The sequence below is a fragment of the Pteropus medius genome, unplaced genomic scaffold, assembly GCF_902729225.1.
Source record: "Pteropus medius unplaced genomic scaffold, Ma_sr-lr_union100, whole genome shotgun sequence".
Lineage (NCBI taxonomy): Eukaryota > Metazoa > Chordata > Mammalia > Chiroptera > Pteropodidae > Pteropus > Pteropus medius.
In genome coordinates, this window is record NW_024344437.1 from 7,633,703 (window position 1) to 7,654,165 (window position 20,463).

General features: G+C 42.6%; 1 long non-coding RNA gene and 1 pseudogene across 1 annotated transcript in view; both read right to left on the reverse strand.

The window, feature by feature from the left end:
- Positions 1 to 4,726: 4,726 nt before the first annotated feature.
- The window catches only part of LOC120610654 (uncharacterized), a 34,270-nt gene continuing 18,533 nt past the window's right edge, over positions 4,727 to 20,463 (reverse strand). The window contains exons 3-6 of the long non-coding RNA XR_005654973.1: positions 11,945 to 12,048; positions 11,068 to 11,179; positions 9,072 to 9,244; positions 4,727 to 6,548 (exon numbers count right to left, since the gene is read on the reverse strand). This is a non-coding gene — a long non-coding RNA (uncharacterized LOC120610654). The remainder of the gene's footprint in view (positions 6,549 to 9,071; positions 9,245 to 11,067; positions 11,180 to 11,944; positions 12,049 to 20,463) is intronic.
- Positions 6,962 to 7,080, reverse strand: LOC120610774 (uncharacterized; annotated as a pseudogene).

Sequence of the window (20,463 nt, forward strand, 5' to 3'; positions counted from 1 at the left end):
TTTCTTCACTCCGCTCTCGGGCGGCGGGACGGGGCCGAGAAGGCGGGCAGCGCGCGCAGGGCTGCGGGCAGCAAGTGCAGCGGCCGGCCGCGCTCAGCCAGCTCAGCGCCGAACGCGGTCCGCATGGCTCCAGCCGCGCCGCGCGGGCAGCGCCCCCGGGTGCGGCCCCGACGCTCCCCGCAGCGCACGCGGCCGTCCAGCGCGCCGCCGCCAACGTCCCGGGAGCCCGCCGGGCCGGCGGCGGCCGCTGCGCGCGGGTCCAGGCGGGCGGCTCGCGCCGGACGCCTCCTCCGCTTCCCCGGCGGCAGCCCGCTCCCACGGGCGCCGGGCAGCTGCGGCCGGCTCGCCCTCTCTCTCTCTCTCTCCGGCGCCTGCGCCTTCTGGCGGTGCGCACCGATGTGCGCCTCGCACGGAAGTTTCAGTCCTCCGGGCTACGGAAGACGCCGAGCGCGGCGGCCGCCCGCACACTCGCCGTCCCCGGCACCAACCCGGCTCCGACTCCGCCGGCCGCGGCGCTGCGCGGCGCTCTTATGAGGGGCCGGCGGCGGCGGCGGCGGCGGCGGCGGCGGCTCGGGCGCGCATGGTACAGGCGCGCCCCCCCCCTGCCTGGCGCGCGCCTCCCGGGCGCCCGAGCCCTTGGCCTCCCCGCTCCGGTGGAGGGAAGTGGTGTGGCCGCGGGCAGTGGGCTGCGGACCAGAACCGGCGCCGGAGAAGGCAGAACTTGGACGATCTAGGCCTTGCCAACGCAATAACAACAATAATGGTAATAAAAGCAAACTGAACTTGCGTACGGAAGATCTTTGGCATTCAAACCTCGATTCGATTCTAAAAACTGCCCCAAGGTGGATTATAATTACATTTTGCAGACAGTGAAATCGCCACTCAGACTTCAACTATCTCAGCTTCCAGCAGCTGATGTCCGGGTCACGGCTGGTCACAGGCCCAGCCAAGGAAGGACTCGGATGTTGGTGGCACAGTTCGCTGCCTGAGGCTGCGTCTGGTGGGCTCCAGGCTTCTGCAAGGTGGAATGAAGAGAGTTCGAGACAGACATCGCAAATTTGGCCACTGTCTGCATGATTTGTGTCGCTTTTTTTTCTTTCTGTATTCAGGCGTGGCGATTTATTGGATTCAAGCAGAAAGGTGCCTGGGTTCCACATTTAGCCTTAGTGGTGTAGACAGCTGCAGTTAGAAGAAAACACGGTTCAGACAGACCAGAAATGCGGCTTTGATGAAGGAGAAATTAATAGCTTCTCTCTTGCGGAAGCTGAAGCAACAGGTGCTGATGCTATTAAAGCAGCGGTGATTATTTTTAAAGGAACGAGTGACCCTTCGGATACGGTCTGGAAGTCGGCCGACCTGACATCCAGGCTCAGCCCTACCCGTAAAGAATCATTGCGTTTTGCTGCCCTTGGTTTCTGAATCTTTAAACTGGAACATAGGACGCGGTGACCACCAGGGTCCCTCCCAAGACTGCGACTGTAGAACACAAGGCAGTTTTACTCACAGCAAAGACACTGCTGTCCAGGCCACCGTTGAGCACTCGTGTATGCCTTGTAAGTGCACAGACTCACACGTCGTTGCCCTTCCATGCCCCCAACAAAACCAAATCAAAGGGGAAAACCTACCCTAAGCCCTCCACCCCCAACAAACACCTTCTGTTCACCAAAACTCTCTCCAAACGTTGAACTTTACTTCATTGCATTTTAAGTTACTTTTAGCTGCACGCACGAAATTATGTATTTTAAATGCCACAGCCACCAACTTTTCTTAACCTAATAAGTTAAAGATACAAATTATTCATTCAGCAAATACATGCTAAGGGCTTATGGTTTCCTCTGCTCTGTATTGGGTACTGAGGAGTCCCCAAGAAGCTAGACATCATGGCCATTTCCTACAAACAGAGCTTAAAGTCTCTAGAGCACAACAGAAATTGGATAGAAAGACAACGAATCAAATAGGCAAAGATAATACAAGTGTGAGAACAGCTATGATGGGTGAATCACAAGGTCAGTTTAAGAACATAACCTGGGAATAGGGAGGGGAGGGATGTCAGAAAAATCAGAGGAGCGGCACCTAAAATTAGACCAGATGAAGCTGAGTGAAGACTAGGTTTTCAAAATGTCTTTCTTAGAAGATACTATTAGCTAATATTCATTCGGGGCTTACTCTGTGCCACGCACATGCCCACTCTCATTTGATCCTCACGGCAACCCTGTGGAGAAGACATAATTGCTATTCTCAATAACTTGCCCAATCCATGCAGATAGAAGGTGTCAGTGTGCCCGGACTGCACCCAGTCAGCCAACTTCAAAGCCAGTCCGCCGTGCTTAGTCACCACAGTGTCCACTGCGGTAAGCCCAGGGTTAACAGTGGACTCCACGCCAGTCACCAGACGGTGAGTATCGTCATTTTCCTGTGGCTCCATAATTTGATCTGGCTGGTATTCAGATAGTTAATACTTCATTTTTTTCCCCCCAAAGGGAAAAAATGCAAGAGAATCGTCTATTTCTTCAGACAGTTCCTATGCCATATCCTCCTTCCGCTATTCATTTATTCTCGTCTCCAGAACACCCACGATTTGGCAGACTTTATTTATGAAGAAAGAAATGTTGAACATTTTCATGTTGGAATTGATTTAGTGACCTGGTAGTGCCACAGTTTACACACAATACATTTTTCCCACATCATTCACGCTTCAGTCTACAACTGGTAAACTTGGAAGTGCGGAGCTCTGAGCCCATTCACTCTTTTAAACATTTTCCTGTTCCTTTTTTCCTTAGGAGTTAAGGAGAAGCCTGTTTCATGGTTACTTTATGTGGTGGTGGATTGTCTTCGATGCTCAGGGACCATTTATATCACGCTTTTCCTCCCTGTGATTGATTTTGCCTTTTCTTGGTGTCTATAGTACGTTGTATCGAAACTGTATAAAATAAGTCGTCAAATACTTACTGAGCTTCTCTGTGGAAGGTACCATTAAGATGGTCTTGTTCCTTATAGAAGAAATTTTTTAAATTTCTCTCACTGTCCTTAAGAGACAGCCTCAACCGTCTCACTAGTCTCTTCTGAGAAACTGTAACTAGTAATCATAACACGTAGGTAGTAGTAATAATTTATTATAATCAAAACTAAATGTCAGGCTGACTGCCAAAATATATTTAAACACATATGAAAGAATTCTATACAAAAATTCCATTAAAAAAGTTGAATTCTGGAGACATGGGCTACACAAGTATATTTTGAGATTATTTCACCTTTCAGTCAGTGTGTGTATGTGTGTGTGTGTGTGTGTGTACATATACACACGTATAAAATACAATTGACTTAAAAACAAACTTCAGACATATCTTCAATAGTACAAGTAGAAAATTATGTCATGAAAGAAATGAGTGCTTATAACTTTGCTAACTGGCATTGATACAAATCATATGGAGAAAATCATATTTCATTTGGCCGGCAGTTCTAAAAGCTGCAAGATCTACAGTGTTTTTCTGTGAGTTTTAGCAAGAACAGAAGGTTCTTAGCATCTGTACACCAGTCAGCAGTCTGTTTAGGAAGAATGGCTTTCACTGGGTTCATTCATTTTTTTCCCTCCTCTTTTATAAATAGGAGTAGTATTGAAAATCCGTATTTGGTTTACCAGAAGTTCTTTTAAGTTAAAGTGTTTGTGTTAATTTACATTTTTTTTTCAGTTTTGTCTTGTGATTACTTAACCTCATCTGAAAATAAAAATGGTCATAAAATTTTGAAAAAAAAATCTTTCTTGTTGCTTGTCAATGTTTCATCTTCTTTCATCCTATTTTTCCTTGTAATTAATATACTGACTTTCAGAAAAGTAATTTCCATATTTTAAATTCTTTTCTTCTCATCTATCATTAACTTTAAACATCTGACATACTTCTCTCCCTCCCCTGTCCTCACCCCTAACCCCAAAATTTACTGAACCATTTTTATGTTGATGTTGATGTTTATTATTGTTATATTTTCTTTTTGGAGATATAGTTAAAACCCATTCAGGACTTCTTCCAGTAATGCCCAAGTATCTAAAAGGGCGGCATAAACAAAATTAACATAACATCAAAAAGCCTACAACGAATGTTTGCAAATCATATATTTGATAAGAGTCTAGTATCCAGAGCACTCATGCAGCTCTACAACAAAAAGACAAAATGACCCCATTAAAAAATAGGCAAAAGATTTGAACAGACATTTCTCCAAAGATACAGAACAACCAACAAGCACATGTAAAGATACTCAACATCATTAGTCATCGGGGAAATGCAAATCAAAATCACAATGAGATACCATTTCACACCTGCTGGGATGGCAATAATAACAGTAATCATCAGAAAATAACAAGTTTGGAGAAGATGTAAAGAAGCTGGAACCTTACACAATGCTAGTGGGAATATAAAATGATGCAAATACTGTGGAAAACAGTTTAGACACGGAATAACCACATGACCCTGCAATTCCGCTCCCAATTACATAACCCCAAAGAGCTGACAACTTGTCTATATAAAAATGTGTACACAAATGTTCTCAGCAGCACTATTCATAAAAGCCCAAATGTGGAAACTCAGCGTCCATCAACTGATGAACAGATAAATAAAATAGCCATACAATTAGAGTATTATTTGGCCATAAAAAGCAATGAAGTACTGATACATGCCCCAATATGGATGAACCTTGAAAACACTGTGCTAAGTGAAAGAAGCCAGGTATAAAAGGCAAATAGTGTATGATTCTATTTATATGAAACGTCCAGAATAGGCAAATCCACAGAGACAGAGAGTAGATGAATAAATTGCCTGGGGCTGAGGGAAGGGGAGAAGGGGAAGTGACTTCTTGGTGAGCATGAGGTTTCCTTTGGGAATGAAATATTCTGGAACTAGAAAAAGGTGAGAGTTGCACAACATTGTAAATGTACTAAATGTCACTTATTTTATGTTATGTGTATCTTACCACAATAAAAAAGAATTCAGAACAAAAACATATTTTTTTAAAAAAAGGCCACAGCTATGCCCGTGATGTCGCACGAAGGTTATGAAGCAGATTCATCCGTTTCGAGGCTCTATTTTCTTAATGATAAATGGTACTGATAATCAGTTAACGAACTTAACTGTGTCATCCCCCAAAATTCACAGGTTGAAGCTTTAATCTCAATGTTACCGAATTTGGGGATAGGACCTTTGGGTCATAGAGTGGGGCCTTTAACCTATAGGGCTGGTGCCCTTCTAAGAAGAAGGAAGGACACCAGGGGTTCCTGCACAGAGGAAAAAACCACACGAGGACACAGTGAGAAGGTGGCCCTCGGCAAGCCAAGGACAGAGCCCTCAGGAGAAACAAAACCTGCTTGCTCCTCGATTTTAAACTTCCATTCTCCATAACTGTGATGAATAAATGTCTGTTCTTTAAGCCACGAGTCTGGGATATTTTGTTACAGCAGCCCAGGCTGACTGATCTCCCTCCCTGTCCCCACTCACTCTGACACAATAACATCAGGAACACCATAAGGCAACCGCGAGGTCGTCCCAAAATTCGAGGCAGCTGGGGTCATAGTTTTACCTGTGGACCATAGAGAGATGACTTGAAGTGACAGGAGTATGTGCTAAGAACAGTTTTGAAAATATTAGCTACCCGTCTAGAAGAGGATCAGTAAATGCGTGTTGATTCTAAGTGGTGAGACAAGGGAGACTGGCTAAGGAGTTGAATCTCAGACGTAGACATGTTTAATTTTCCCCCAGAACATTTTATCCACATCTCTACTGATGTACCTGGGATCATGATTCCTTCTGTCTTCCCTCATAGAGGATAACTCCTTGAAGGCAGAAATCAAATCTTGCTCATCTCAGAGTCCCCACTCAACGTCTCAGTTGCCCTTAGAGTAGGCTCAGTTTACCCAGTCTGTAAATATTCACTGAGCTCGTGCTCTATGCCAGGCACAAAAATACTCAACATTGAATTGAAGTGCTAATTTCAAGAAATTTGAAATCAGTGAAACTTACTTCGATATCGCCATTTTGACTATAGAAGCTCAGGTATAAAATGTCAGGTAAGACTAGGGTAAAATTCCCCATGTCTGGGAAGAAGTCCTTGGACAGTGGATTCGGAGGGAAGGGAATGGCCAGTCAGAGCCTCCCATGGCTTTGTCCCCTGCCAACCTATATTTGAGTCTTAAGGTGAGAGACATTTGAAATGAAAGAACGTGCAAGAAACGGACACGCTGTTCCCGGGATGTCACCAGGTGAAGTCGAAATGTAAGCCATCCACAGGGTTCGGTGCCAGCAGCTCTCATCGGTGGCAGGAGAAGCGCTTTGTGATGCCATCGGCACTCCTGACTTTGCCTCCGCACCTGGAGCTGGTTAGGCGACAGCATCACCAGTGCCTTCTGCCAGGTGCTAGCAGTGACACCAAGGCTTCTGTTCTCGGCACAGGAGGTGGCACCACTCAGAGCTAGAACTGCACAAGGAAACTGCGCCAGCCTCATTGTCACCAGAGGATGAGCTCGAGAAGCACATGGGGCAAATATTCTGTAGGTGGGCTGGTCCCTGCAGAACAAGAGAAGGTAGAGAAACGTCTAATACTGGGGAGTATGAAATCACATTGTTTCACAACCAGCTAAGAAACGAGGTTCCTTGAATATAATTTCGTGTTTCGTATTAAAATAATTCAGGAGCACTTTTGGATCGTATGTTGCTTAGGATTTCTCACCGCTAAGATCATTGTTTTTCTATGGCCAGGTCATAGAAAAAAAAAAATCGCATTTATGCTGGGTGTTTAGATTTGATAGAAATAGGAATTTCTTTCATCAAAGTTGCCTCACCAGTCTCCCAGTAAAAACGTGAAAAGATATTTATTTATTTGTTTGTTTGTTTGTTTATTTTAGGTGAAGCAACCCTTGGTTGACCTCACGGATTGCAAGGACCTTGTCAGCTTACAATCTCTTATTTTTTATTTTTTATGCTTACAGCACATGGTCCTCCTAGGTGGTCTCCCATCCAAGTACTAACCACTCCTGACCCTGCTTAACTTCCGAGATCACACGGGATCGGGCTTGTTCAGGGTGGCATGACTGTAGACTGCTGCTTATTTTAGCAGAAGCAGAATGAAAGAATTCACAGCGAAGCCTCACAATCATCATAATTACCCCTGTCCAAACGCTTAAATTTTTCTAAATCAAGCCCTCCCCCGTTTGACGGTTTCAACCTTTTAATTTAATTTTTGGTAACTTTTGAATTAGTAAGAGATTTTCTTTGGCTTTTGCAAGAAGTCAGTCTCTCAGGAAACAACTGAATTAAACTTTGCATTTGTTTAAAGGTCCTTGGATAGCACCTCGCATCTGCATTTCTTCAAAACGTCTCCATTGCAAGAACTAAGCAAGGACTATAGCATTCAAATGAGCAGGAAAATGTTTAATGAGTTCCATATTCTAAAAATGTTAGCGTCCCAGGAACATCTTACGACTTAAATATTTCAGACCACTTTCCAGCCTTACAATATTTGGGATACTTCTTGCTTGATATTGTAAGTTCTTACATAATGTAACAGCTTTTTGGAACGTCTCCAACTGACGACCCTTCATTGCCTAATTCGAAGAAAGGTTTTTTAAAAAAATGTTTTTTAATATGATGGCTAGGTGGAGGACCAGGGGAAGAAGGGAGCAATTGGAAGGATCATTTTATGAACTATATAGATGTCTAACCAATGTACTGTATACTTGGAACTAGTTTAAATAAATAATTTTCTTTTAATTTTTTTACGTTTGAAAATATACTTGAATAGCTCTACGACTGAAGCTCAATCAGCTAACAACTACCATTTATTGAGCATCTGGTATATGCTAAATTTTTTGATATCATTATAGTGTCTCTTCTGATAAGTACGTTAAGTAAGCCAACAAAGGTTTAAACGTATCCTCTTTTCTAAAATTTTCTAATAAGTTAAAATTTCCAGCCAATGTAGAATATCATCCAATTAATTTTAATACAAACATTGTTAGTTTTCCTTTCCCAGCTTTGCTTTTCAATGAATTGGTTTCTAATGTTACACGAACGAGATGAGCTGTCTTAGAGAAAACAGACAAATCACTGGAATTCTTCATTTCTTTACCAATTTCCTTTTTGATGGACAGTGGCTTGATTTTTTTCAGGTGCATATATTTCTAGTTATTTTATTTCTGGAAGTGGGTCAATGCACTTTGGAGATATGAGGTCCAGAAGGAAATATTAGAAAAAATGGAAAGCAGAAAAGTATAGAAAGGTTTAAGGTGATACAGTCTTCGGCCTAAAGCAAATAGGAGGAGGGCAGTTGCTTCAAAACTACCTTTAACAATGTGAAGGGTTGTTTTAGGGAGACCCTTAGCCTCTGGCACAGAGAAGACAGACTAGAGGAAGCGAAGCTAAATTGCAGAAAGAGATATTAAAGCAGTGTAAATGAAGAAGCAGTAGCGCAGATGATTAAAGAGGCAAGGAAACCTCCCACCCCACCCCCACCCCCACCCCGAGGCTCCTTGAGAGCTTGTCATATCAACTCTAGCCTCCGGACGAGGGGAATCTTAGGATAATTCTGCCAATAGGGCCAGGATTAGTTAAACCGTTGGGGTTCCTCACTGGTATTCCTTGACTCCTACTCTGCGACATAAAAAGTTAAGCTTATGGCAAACACGGTTTATATCTGGTTTTTTGATATCGATCCGACTTCCTGACTTTCTCAAGCAAATAAAACATTTTAAAACAAGACAAAATCGCCTTATTAAAGTATCTGTTCTCTCATTCCAATAATATTCAAATAAAGTTTTGGAATACGATGCATTTAAGTACTTCTGAGAGTGGGAGGAAAAGGAGCGAGAGGGTGTGACTTGTGGCTTGGGGGTGACCCTGAGACCTGGTCTGGTCTGCTGGAGTCACTCTAAAGCCATCCAGACAACGTTTCAGATGTAGGCAAACTACATTTATAGACTGGGTCAAGCAAATTGGACAGTGTAAGTGAGCACTGAATGAGTGGGAATATGAATACATTGGGCCAAATAAATGGTCATATTTATAGAATGCAGTAAAACTCATATCTCTCACTGTACTGGAAGAGGTCTTGCCAACTGGATCCAATGCAGTGGTCATGATATTGAGTGTGGAAACCACAGGAGAGGCCAACTCAGCTCTTTCAATTGGACTTCCAACTTCTGTCATCCTATTTCACATGCACTTGAATATTCAATCTCCTCTTGCTAGAGAACGGATGATAGGTGCTAAGAAATAAACAGAAACAAAAAAAAAAAAAAAAACCTGGAAACAAATAAGTAAAAAAAAAAAATTTCCTCTTGAACTCATTCCTTTGTTCCCAGAATCTGTATGAGGAATGCCAAACTCACCTAATTTTTGAAAATAATCATATGTTGTGATAGGAAGGATTAAACCAGACTCAAGTAATAAAAAAAAAAAAAAGGGTAATTGGTTCCAAGGCACAGCCCTTGTTTCTGGTTCTTTCATTATGGCGGGTCCCGTTTTGGTGCTCTTGGAGAAGCTGAAGATCTGGGCTTGGTTTACTTTCAAGTCTGAGTGTGGGAATAGATTTGGCCTCCTGAGGCAGGAAGCACTGCCCTCCACTTGTTGATTTCCCTCCACTTGCTGATTTTGGGTGGAAGGAAGGGAGCACTCTGACATAGGCTGGTATTATAGGGGCGGAGTTGGGAGTAGACCATGAGCTAACTAAACCAGAGGATTTTTCTAAAAGACAAACAGAGAAGTCCAAGAATAGTCTCTTCTTTCCACGTGGCACCAGAAGTGAGCACTGCCTCTGGATGGAGGCATTTTGACACTATTTGTCATGTCTCCAACTCACTGGAGAGTCTAAGATTCCTAGGATAATGAAAGCTTGGGATTCTGATCATCGACATGTATCAGATCTTCAGACGCCCTTAATTGATACCCATTGTGTTCAATTTCACAATTGGCTATAGATTTCAGGAAACTCCAGCATTCGAGTGTTTTTTGTTTTTTGTTTTTTTTTCTTTCTAAGAGGTAGGTTAAAGGCAATATAAGTGCCTTAGTTTTTAATCGATTGATTAAAAACATGCTGTATCTGATTCACTAAATAAAGTAGGAAATCTGGAGGGGGGTGTGTTTGTTTTTACTTTTTTACTTGCAGAGAACTTCAAATGTGGAAAAAGAAAGGCTTGTATAAGAATAGTCCAAAGAATGTCAGTATATCCCTTTAGCATAATCACCGATTGTTAACATTTGGGCAATCTGTTTTATGTCCAAACCATGACATAAAAATGAATTAACCCTGTTCCTTCTGATTTGGGACTATCTGTCATATAGACGTGTAGACAAAACCACCAACATTACTAATTGTACACTGCTCATTAGAAGAGAACCAAAAACCATTCTCTTACACCAGTCATTGATTTATGCTTTCTACCTGCTGTCAACAAGTGATTAAATCTAAATCTTATGCTTGTTCAAACACATTATTTGGGTAGCCCACTCCTAACAGCTTGGCTAACTTTACACATATTATGATGCTGAACTTGAGGCTCTAAGTGCTAAGTTGAAGAATACAATTCCAGGCTTTTCAATACAGAGAAAAAAATATGAAAGCCATAAATGGCCCAAGATTTCCTGTCTTTGGCTCTTGCACTCCATCTTCTGGCTAAAAGTTGGCCATGAGACGGTTAAGTTGAACAAACCAAACCAACTGCTGCCATCAAGTACATAACCTAGAGGCTCCTGGGCACAGGATTTAAACCAAAGAAAGGCCTTGACATTGTACCAGTGAAAATAGGGAGAAGCGTAATCTACAACATCAGAAAGAAGATGACCGTGAGGTTGAAACAGTACCCTTCGCTCACCTGGAATGTCAATGTGAGAAGCTGACTGCAGGAGGTTTTACGGCCCGGCAGAAGGGTGATAGAAGTAGGGGACATGGAGGTAGGGGTGAGGGTTGGGGGGCCAGGCATGGAACACTCGGCTGATCATCACGCTTTTGCTTTAAATCTTAGGTAAGCTTTCTCCAAGTCACCACTCCTACACCTAGGTTCCTTGAAGGCAAGAACCACGTCCAATTTACCTTTGCATCATCCACAGACTATGGAGTTGCTCGTTGAATGAGTGAAGTAAGAATGAGAAACTAATTCTTTCCATCTATTTAACGCGTGCAGACATCCTGTTAAAGATTTAACCTGAAACACAAATATCAAAATAATAAATTATTGCAGTACACAATAGCAAAACACAAATATCAAAATAATAAATTATTGCAGTACACAATAGCAAAATAATAAATTATTGCAGTACACAATAGCAAAATAACTAATAGCTTTTTAGTAGCAAGAACTGTACACACACATATCTCTCCATAGTCACATTTTCAATCTGCTCCTGAAAGCCAACCTATTTGCAGAAGCAAATTATCCATTTATACTTGAAATGGGCTATAATAAGAATACATTTGACATCCAAAATCAATAGTTACCCATTTGGTTTTGAAACATCATGATAAATAATTTTACAGATCCCATCTATAAACTCCATACACTGTGGGAATCCGTTCTGGGTTTGATCATGTTTGCAACATACCCTTAGAGCAGGTGAAATAATTGTCACAATGCCGTGATACCGAGAGTCATAATGGAGTGAAACATGGAGCTTTAGCTTACCTGAGGGAACAGGCTTGGAATACAGCTTATTAGACCTTAAATTTAAATCTCTAAGAGACCTTTATGCACAGACATTCCCCATTCATAACTGTGTTTGTTTTGACTCAGGAAGCTTTGCTGATAAATATCACTAGGGGTCAAAATACAATGCAATAGTATCCCAAATCTTGACCAAAGGTAAAAAATACTGAAAATCAATATGTCATTGATCGAAGACCTACCATGTGCCATAGACTGTCTACACACGTCACTTCATTTAATCTGAACCCCCTTTGGAAGCATACTCACACCTGAAAACTGCCGTTTGCCTTTGGCCAGCTTCAACAATACTTCTGGCATCCTTGAAATTGCATCTGATCAGTGGTCGTCACGTGCATGGGTTACCACCGTACCTTAACAACATCAGAAATACAAACACCGTGTGACATGGAGATTTGTTGTTAAAACTGAAGCACAATGTTTTCTTTCAACTATAGGTAAGCATTTCTATGTGAAACTCAGAGTAAAAATCTTCTTTATGGGTTTGGAAATTGGAATTCTATCCGTCAGTTGAAGTATCGATCTATATTTATTATTCCAAGCCTATGATGAGTGTAAAAGCTGTAAAGATTATATAAAAGAAAGCATGTTGGCTTCAGGAGACATATCCTTTTTTAAGTCAACAGATGTTTACGCAAATTTAAATAATAAGTGGAAGAATAGTAAGGATTAATAGATTGTATCATAATTCGAAACTTTGTAAATTTGTTTTGGTATACTAACATTCTTATGATTAAATACAATGACATTTAAGAACTGTATTTATTTTCTGGGTTTTTTTTTTTCAATTCTATATAAGCCATGATCCCTTTAAGGAAAAAAAACTACCATTTTGAAATTATTTGATTTTTGTATGGACACGTTAAAATCAGCATGTTAACCTTGCCACTAAAAATTTCACAAGGAAAAACTCCCAAATTATTCTACAACAACATCCATGAAAAATCATCACTGATCCAGAAATGATAAAGACTGAAGGAACGAAACTAATATATTTATTTAAAAATGAGCTACTCTAATACGTCACTCTTCTCTCAGTCACAGTTGAAAGTGAGTTCTATCCAGCATCATAAATATGCAGGTAGCTACCAGAGGAGAAATCTAGCAGCTGACAGTGAAGAAATTATTGTTCCTTCCCCATAATGTCAAATGTATTATGTTTGACTGAAAAATAATAAAAGCATCTTAATGTAGTAGGTTGACTGAAACAAATGACTCAAATTCTCTACCCCTCTATTGTCTTAGCAATGTAACTTAGGAGCCCCTCGCTTTGAGAGGTGGGGTCTATTTTCTCATAAGGAATCTGGGCAGCTTTGTGATTTACTGTCACCATCAGAATGCTGCCAAAATAACTGCTGTGCTTGATCTCCAGAGCCCTTGCATACGTGCAGGCTTCTGCTCTCACTCTTTGAATGCTGTCATGCTCTGAGAACAAGCACTGGAGGATGAGAGATCACATGGAGCAGAGATCAGCTGTCGGGGCTGATGGCATCCTAGACCAGCCAGATATCTGCAGCCATGTGAGTGAGCAGACACGAACCCAGCTGAGAGCCTCTGGGTATGACTCAGATCAGCACAAATGCCCACCGGGCCAACAGAATGGTGAACAATAAATGTTTCCTATTCTATTCCACCAAAGTTTTAGAGTTACTGTATGCCACTGAAGCTTGTGGTTATGGGAGTAGATAACTGATGGAATTAACGATGACTTTTTCAGAACACTATCAGGCTTATTCTTTTATTCCAGAAAGCTATGTTATGATGGTGATCTTTGCCTTTGGCCTCCATGACTCGATCACATGATGTCACACTTAGAATTCAGCCAAAGCATGGATTTCGTGTATTTCTATGAAGTAAGAATTATTATCTATAATTTATAATTTAAAACACACACACACACACACACACACACACGCACACACATGCCCAGGTGCACATACCCCTGAGGCTCATGACAGTCTGGAAGCTTTTTCAGACCCAAGTCAGGTCTATCTGACCCCAGAACTGTGTTCTTAGCCACCGAGTTATATCCTCTCTCCACTACATGTCTCCAGCCAGGACAGACAGGTTCACTTTACAAGAAGTCACCCTGTGGCCTGATAGATGATTTATTCTGGGGAGGAAATGAAGAAAGCCGCTTCCATTTGAAAACTGATACCTGTGCATTAAAACTAACTTGATTCTCTGGGAAAAGAGAGTCTGGTTAGCAGGCAGAGCTATAATCCCACCACATACTGGCACAGACGCTCAGTAAGAGTTCATGAAACTTATACATCAGTGAAATACGTCTAACAGCTTAAAGAAAGGAGATCTGTTAAAATTATGGTTTATAATTCGGTCCTTTCTGTTACTCTCCTGACACATTTACTCTAAAATTAGGCAAGAGCAATTATTTGACCATATGCTTTTTAGTCTAGCACCATCCTCCCATTAGACTAAACTGATATTTGAAGGGAAGACGGTGAGAAGGAAGCAGTATGTTTCAGAGAGATGCAAAGGAAATAAATCCTCTTGTATGTAAATATTCCAGCGAAAGGAAGTAAAAGTAATTGGATAGAGCAGCAGTTCTCAAGGTGGTTTCCAGACCAGAAGCATCGGGAGGGGCTGGGAATGTGTTAGAAATGCAGAATCTCAGGCCTTATCCATACCCACGGAATCAGAACTTGGGAGTGAGTTTCAAGAGAGTCCGGGAGGAGCTGGGGTCTCCCGGCTCCCCGGCTCAGCTGGAGAAGCATGGAAGCAGGCAGGGGACAGGTAACTCACTGGCAAAGGTGTTCGGCCTGCCTGGGGTCCCCTCGCCTTGCTCCAGCTTTCCCTACTCCTTAAGCTGAACCTTCTGGCTGCCCTGACAAGGTCACAGCACCTTGTATGTCATGCAAAAAATATTTCCCAGCAAAGTGCTTTGCCTCCAGCTGTGAAATTGATTAGTGACCTTAAAGTCCCCAAAGAGTCTCCACTGGCAGCTGTAGTTGCTATTTTAAAACCATAGCAGTAAAGAGTGTGTGAGAGAAGAAGGTGTTGTGTATTATGTACAGGGAACAGTTTTAAAATGTTTTCTTTTCTCAAAGTTAGGGAATGGCTCACCCAGAAGAAATATGACATGCTTTTACTTTCTATATTTTTAGTTAGAATAGCTTAACTTTTAGTCGACTGTTACAAAGCTACTTTGGAAATATATTATACCAAGAAATTTAGCTTGTTGAGATTCAAGAGGCTGTGGAATTAGATGAATATCAGCCGGTGCTGATTCTGGGGACACTGTGTGTCCTAGCAGAAGGCTTGCCCGGGTGAACTGTCTACATGTATTCAGGGACACTGTCTGAAATAAGGGACAGAAATCCAAAGTGCTTTATATAACAGACATGACAGACTCAAGTGATTCCTCAGATCTGGACTTTTTCCCTCCAAGTTCATTGCTTTCCTTAAGAATGAGCTTTAAAGGTCCAGTTCAAACCTCTGAGTCATTCATTGCCAGAGGATGTGAGGACATTGAACTTACAGAAAAATGAAGCCAGATCTGAGCTATTCTGTTCTATTAAACTAGCCATAACTTTATCCAGTGAGCATTTATTGAGCATCTACTATATGGAAGACATGCGTTAAGCACTGGGAATACAAAAGTAAAAAGGCACTTAGTCTACAGGATGGAGTCAAGGTGGTTGTGCTAAAAACAAATCCAATTCAACCAGAGCACAGAGGAGAAAACTGACAGAAATAGCAGAGAGGAGACTTCTACACTGGCTGAAGAAGAGGGAGAGGATATTTCGGGCAGGACGGGAGCCTCTGCCGACAAGCCAGTCTGAATATGGACTATGAGAAGTCCTGAGACTGCAGGCACACTGGCAGCGGTAATGGGGCAGGGAGGAGGAGGCAGGTGGGACGGATTCTGCAGGCAGCACAGAGGCAGGCGGGGCAGTGGGTGGGGCAGGAGGAGGCAGGGGCGGGGGGTGGCTCTCTCTAGCATAGTTTGCCAAGGTCACGTAGTTGGATGACAACTCTACCAGGAGTCTGAAGATGGCCTGGGCAGGTGATATAAAGACGGCAGGGTGTTTGATCTGAGATGACAAGAACAGCACACTGAACATTTGTCATTTGGGTCCCATTAGTTACATGATAGGTCCTAGCTGCTTCCACGACTGCAGCTGAGACTTCCTCCACCAAAGCAGGCAGACACTTCAGAACCTCTGAAGCGTCAGGCATAAAAATTCATCGTTTTAAGATCAGTGACTATTTGGAAAATGAAGCAAACAATTCACTTCTTTCGACATTTCCCAATATCATTTAAGAAAGGACAGAAAAAAATAGTTTTAATCATCGAGAATAAGGGGTTAAAATTGTTGAATACTACTGTTTCTAAAGCATAGGTAACTAATATTTATTGAGTACAATATAATGGCTACCATTTACATTTTATTTTGGTTTACTGATGGGATTGTTTTCCTTGTTAGTGTTTTCCAGGAAATTCTTCCTACTCTGTGCACAATAGTACTATGTTTTGTTTTGGTTTTTTTCCTAAAGCACCTTTTAAACATATCCTAATATTCTGAAGTAGAAGGATGCTGCTGGAAACAGAGGAATGCACATCCAGGCCCCATCTACTGCTTTGGGAGGAAGTTATGTGAAACAGACAAATACTAATGTATTGGCTCAGTCGTTTTATTTACGGTTAATACACAGCCAATTAAAATTTTACACAGTGGAGAGGAGGAAAGCAAGATTCATAATAGAAAAATATTTAAACTATGAAAAAACAATGTTATATTTGTAGCTTCTCATAGGCAGAGAAGCTACAAATACAACATTGAAGGTAAAGAGTGTTCTTCATAAACACCATGATAAGGCAGATCAGAGGGAAAAAAGTCTCTCACGCCCCCTAGTGTCTTTTGGTCTGACTTATGCTGTTGTAAATTTTCTGAATCATTTCAGGAGAAAAGAAGATTCCTATAGGTTTTGTTTTCTAACTCAGAACAATTCACACCACAGCAAATGAAATTTAATTCTCCATCCTTACTTATGAGATACTATATTACACAAAACTAATTTAAATATCAATCTAAATATGAGAGATGAGGAGGCCTGGTGTTTGCCAAAGGCTATATCACTGAATTTACTCCAGCTGTAAAATGGGGCTAATCAAGGATGCTGAGAGGTGTCTTGAGGTCAAGACCAGACAGCTGCCATAAGTGAATACACATGTGAGGAGAACTTCTTTAATTACTAAGAGGGACGGGGACAAGGACCGCATGCCTATGAAAAGCGGTAGAGTTTGGTGAGCACGGAGACCACAGTCCAGGAGAAAAATCAAGAGTACAGGAAGAGAAGCAGAGGTAGGAATTTTGTGGGAAGCACAAACATAGACTAGATCATGGGAGGAAGAAAAACCGAATGGACTGGGAATTTTGAATGTCACTCTAACCTAGTTTAGATCTAAGACAATATAGACAATCAAATAAGCATAGTTAAGAAAGAAAAGAAATCCTATTTCAGAGAAACACAAAATACTGTGCTCAAACAAGTAAAGAGAGCAGTTTACATATATATTTGTTCTCAACAGTTGTATTAGAAACTTCAGAAATTTGATGTTTAAATTTTTTAAATATCTAAAGAACATAAACGAAATCAAAAGCCAGACAACAGACTTTGGGGAAGTGTTTTTCATGCATGTGATTTATGGTGGGAGGAGGCAATAGAACACATGGCTCAAGGAATCTGTTTTCTCACCTATTGCCTAGAGTCAAATCTTCGTCAACTTAAGCATGAGGCCTGAGGCCCCAGCACAGTACCTGGTGCAAGGTTAGATCCCAGGAAAGGTTTGTTTTGCACAATTTGGACTGACCAAGGCAAAATGACACTGGTATCCAAGAAGTCTCGGCGATACAAAATAACGATCACTCAGTTATACCACTAAATAATCAACAAGTCATTCAACAGCAGGTGGAGTCTTTTTGAGAAGCCAACTATTCTCACGTGCTGGAGCAGATTTGGCTGATATTTATCCACCTCTCTATGGTATGTCTACAAGAGTCCCTTACTGTCAGCCTCCACCTGCTGCCCTTCCCCCACAATCAAAGGCATTTCCAACAGATTCACTCTTTCCTACACCGATTATTAGTCATAAGGCTTAACAGCTAACAAAACTCGTCCTCACGATAGTTTTCAAAAGGAATCTATTCAAAAGAAGAAAACTTAACAGTTTTCCTTTATTGGTTTGACTTAGGGAAATTCAAAGATTAGGGAGTATTTACTTCCATCGAAGCCAGAAGGTTTAAGTCCACAACTTGATGTGTTTGACGTTTTCCTGATCCAGTGGGAATATTTTCACAACACCAATTGGCCCCTTGATAGCCACGCCTTACTTCTTCCAAGAATTAAAAGAATGTGGGATGCAGAGCCTTCCAGGCGCCAGCTGGACGAGTGAGGAGGGAGAGGGCTGGAAGCGTGGAGGACATTCCCGTGGGGCTTCACCTGCTTTTGAGCTGCGCAGCAACCTTGCGCATAGGGCCGCCCCATCCCCAAGCGGCGGGAGACAGATGGTGCCCAACGAGGATCTCGGGGCACTTTTCTCCCTTTAGCCAATTAAAATGAACGGGCAGGCCCAGCTCACACACCTGCACCTATGCAAACACGCGCACCCAGACCGCCTCCGCTCACCCCAGACTGCCAAATCATATCTTCCCTCCCGAGGATGCGAGGCGCACGGAGCAGGGACAAGGGAGACCCGCGAGGACCTGCCCTCCCGGCCCCGCCCCTCCCAAACTCTTCGCCCTCACTCCAACGCCCAGCCCCGCCCTCCCGCCACGCCCCGCCCAGCCCTGCCCCTCCTGCCTCGGCCTGGCCCCGCCCCGTCCCTCTCCAGCGCCCTGCCCCAGTCTTCTTCCCGCCCCACATGCCCCACTGAGTCTCATGGCCCCGCTGTCCTCCTCCCTCCGCCCAGGCTTTGGCACACACCCTGGTAGTTGCTGCGCCCGCCCGTGGTTGCAGCCTGTGTCCCAGGGCTTCCTGTGGTCCCCAGGTTCAGTGGTCCCGGGTCTCTCCCTCTCACCCACCTACCTGCATGGGAATGAGGGTTCCTGGATGTCAGAAGACACCCTTGGGACTCCCTCTTTGTTCTGTAGGAAAAAAAAAAATTTCTTGAGAAGTGACTTGTCCAAGGGTATCTTAATTAATTTTAATTTTTGTTTTCCGTTTTCAAAGTATTAAACGCGGTATGTCTTTCTGGGCACAGTTCCATAAATGTAAAGACTTTAAGAGAACTGGACAAAATGCTGACTTGAGGGAAAAGAATCGGGGAAAACGTTATAGTTTGTGTGGGATCATATATTTCCTGATAAGTATTATATTTCATTCTATTCAGTGGACCAAGTGCTGAAGTCAGCAGATGGACGATAAATCCGAGGCCAGTGGTGGGTGGGGCTGGCAGGTATTGAGAGGAAGTGGACAGACCACGGGTTCCATCTAGTGTCCTATTTCGTAAGAAACCAACCAAACAACAGCATCTGAGCAACCAGCCTTGAGACCTGCAGGCTGGCACGACACCGCAGATGTCTTTAACTTTCATAGATTCCTTTTCATGGGGCAAGCCTCCCAGAAAGGCTTCCTAAGTGGAAATGAGACTTCATCAGGGAGCTTTAGAACAAGGAAATTTCCCAAATGATTTACGTAGGGTAGTTTATAGTTGGGTTAGTTTGTGTGTTAGTAAATGTTCTCTCAGGGAGCCTCGAAGGCTGGGGAAAGATATTTTTCAGGGAATAGGCAATACTTTTTTCAAAGCAAATTACGTATTTAGTAATTTTTCCCTAACCAGGTCGTAACCCGCGTGATGTCAGGCGACTGGTTTTTCTCGTTTCTTGCAGTCACCCTAGGGCCTGGCAAAGCATGTGGCATGTAGCAACCGCACAATAAAATATTTACTACGACACATTTAAAAGCATTGCTGAATCGTAGAATGAGTCTGGCATTCTTAAAAACCACCCTTGTGACCCACATGTCAGCTAAGGGCAACGTATTTATTGATATTTAGTTCACATCCACTCACACCCTCTCATCCTCCCACATACTTCCAGATGCTGCCACTGCCGTGAAATCCCTTTCCGAGGTTTCGGTGATTTGCTTTTGGTGATCTCGAAAAAGTGTCCTTTTCACTTAATCATTCTGTGTGCGTGTTGACCCCAAAACAGAACCCAGGCAGCATCACCCGATGCCCCAAACACTATTAATGTAGTCGTATGTTTTAGACATTTACCCAAGATCTGAGGGTTAAGATTGGGGTTATATTATCATACAGATACCAAGAAATTTAAGACCCCTGGAGACACAGACCTCGGCTGCCTTCTTTGCTCACTCTCAACTGTTTCCTAAGCCTGCTCATCCAGCTAGCTATAGACCAATGACCAGACTTCCATCTCTGTCTGAAGTCCTTTTTTCGGCTCTCCACCTGTGTGCTCAGCTGCTGCCTTTAGGTCTCCATTTGGATGTCGTAAATGTCTCCTCATGCCCCTATGATTGCTGCAGCAGTTCCAGGCATCACATGCAGACACAGAAACAACCAGAAGCAGAAAGAGACCATCACCTCTTTCTTCCTAATGGGAAAACAGTCTTTCCCAAAAACTTCTTACAGATCTCCCCTCAGAGCTTATTGGCCAGAATTCAGTCACATGCCCACCTCTAAGCCAAACACAGATGCAGGGTTAGAAGCACAATGATTGGCTTAAACCAAAAAAAGACTTCCCTCTGAGCTTAACAAAGAAAGGATGGATACCTGAACAAAA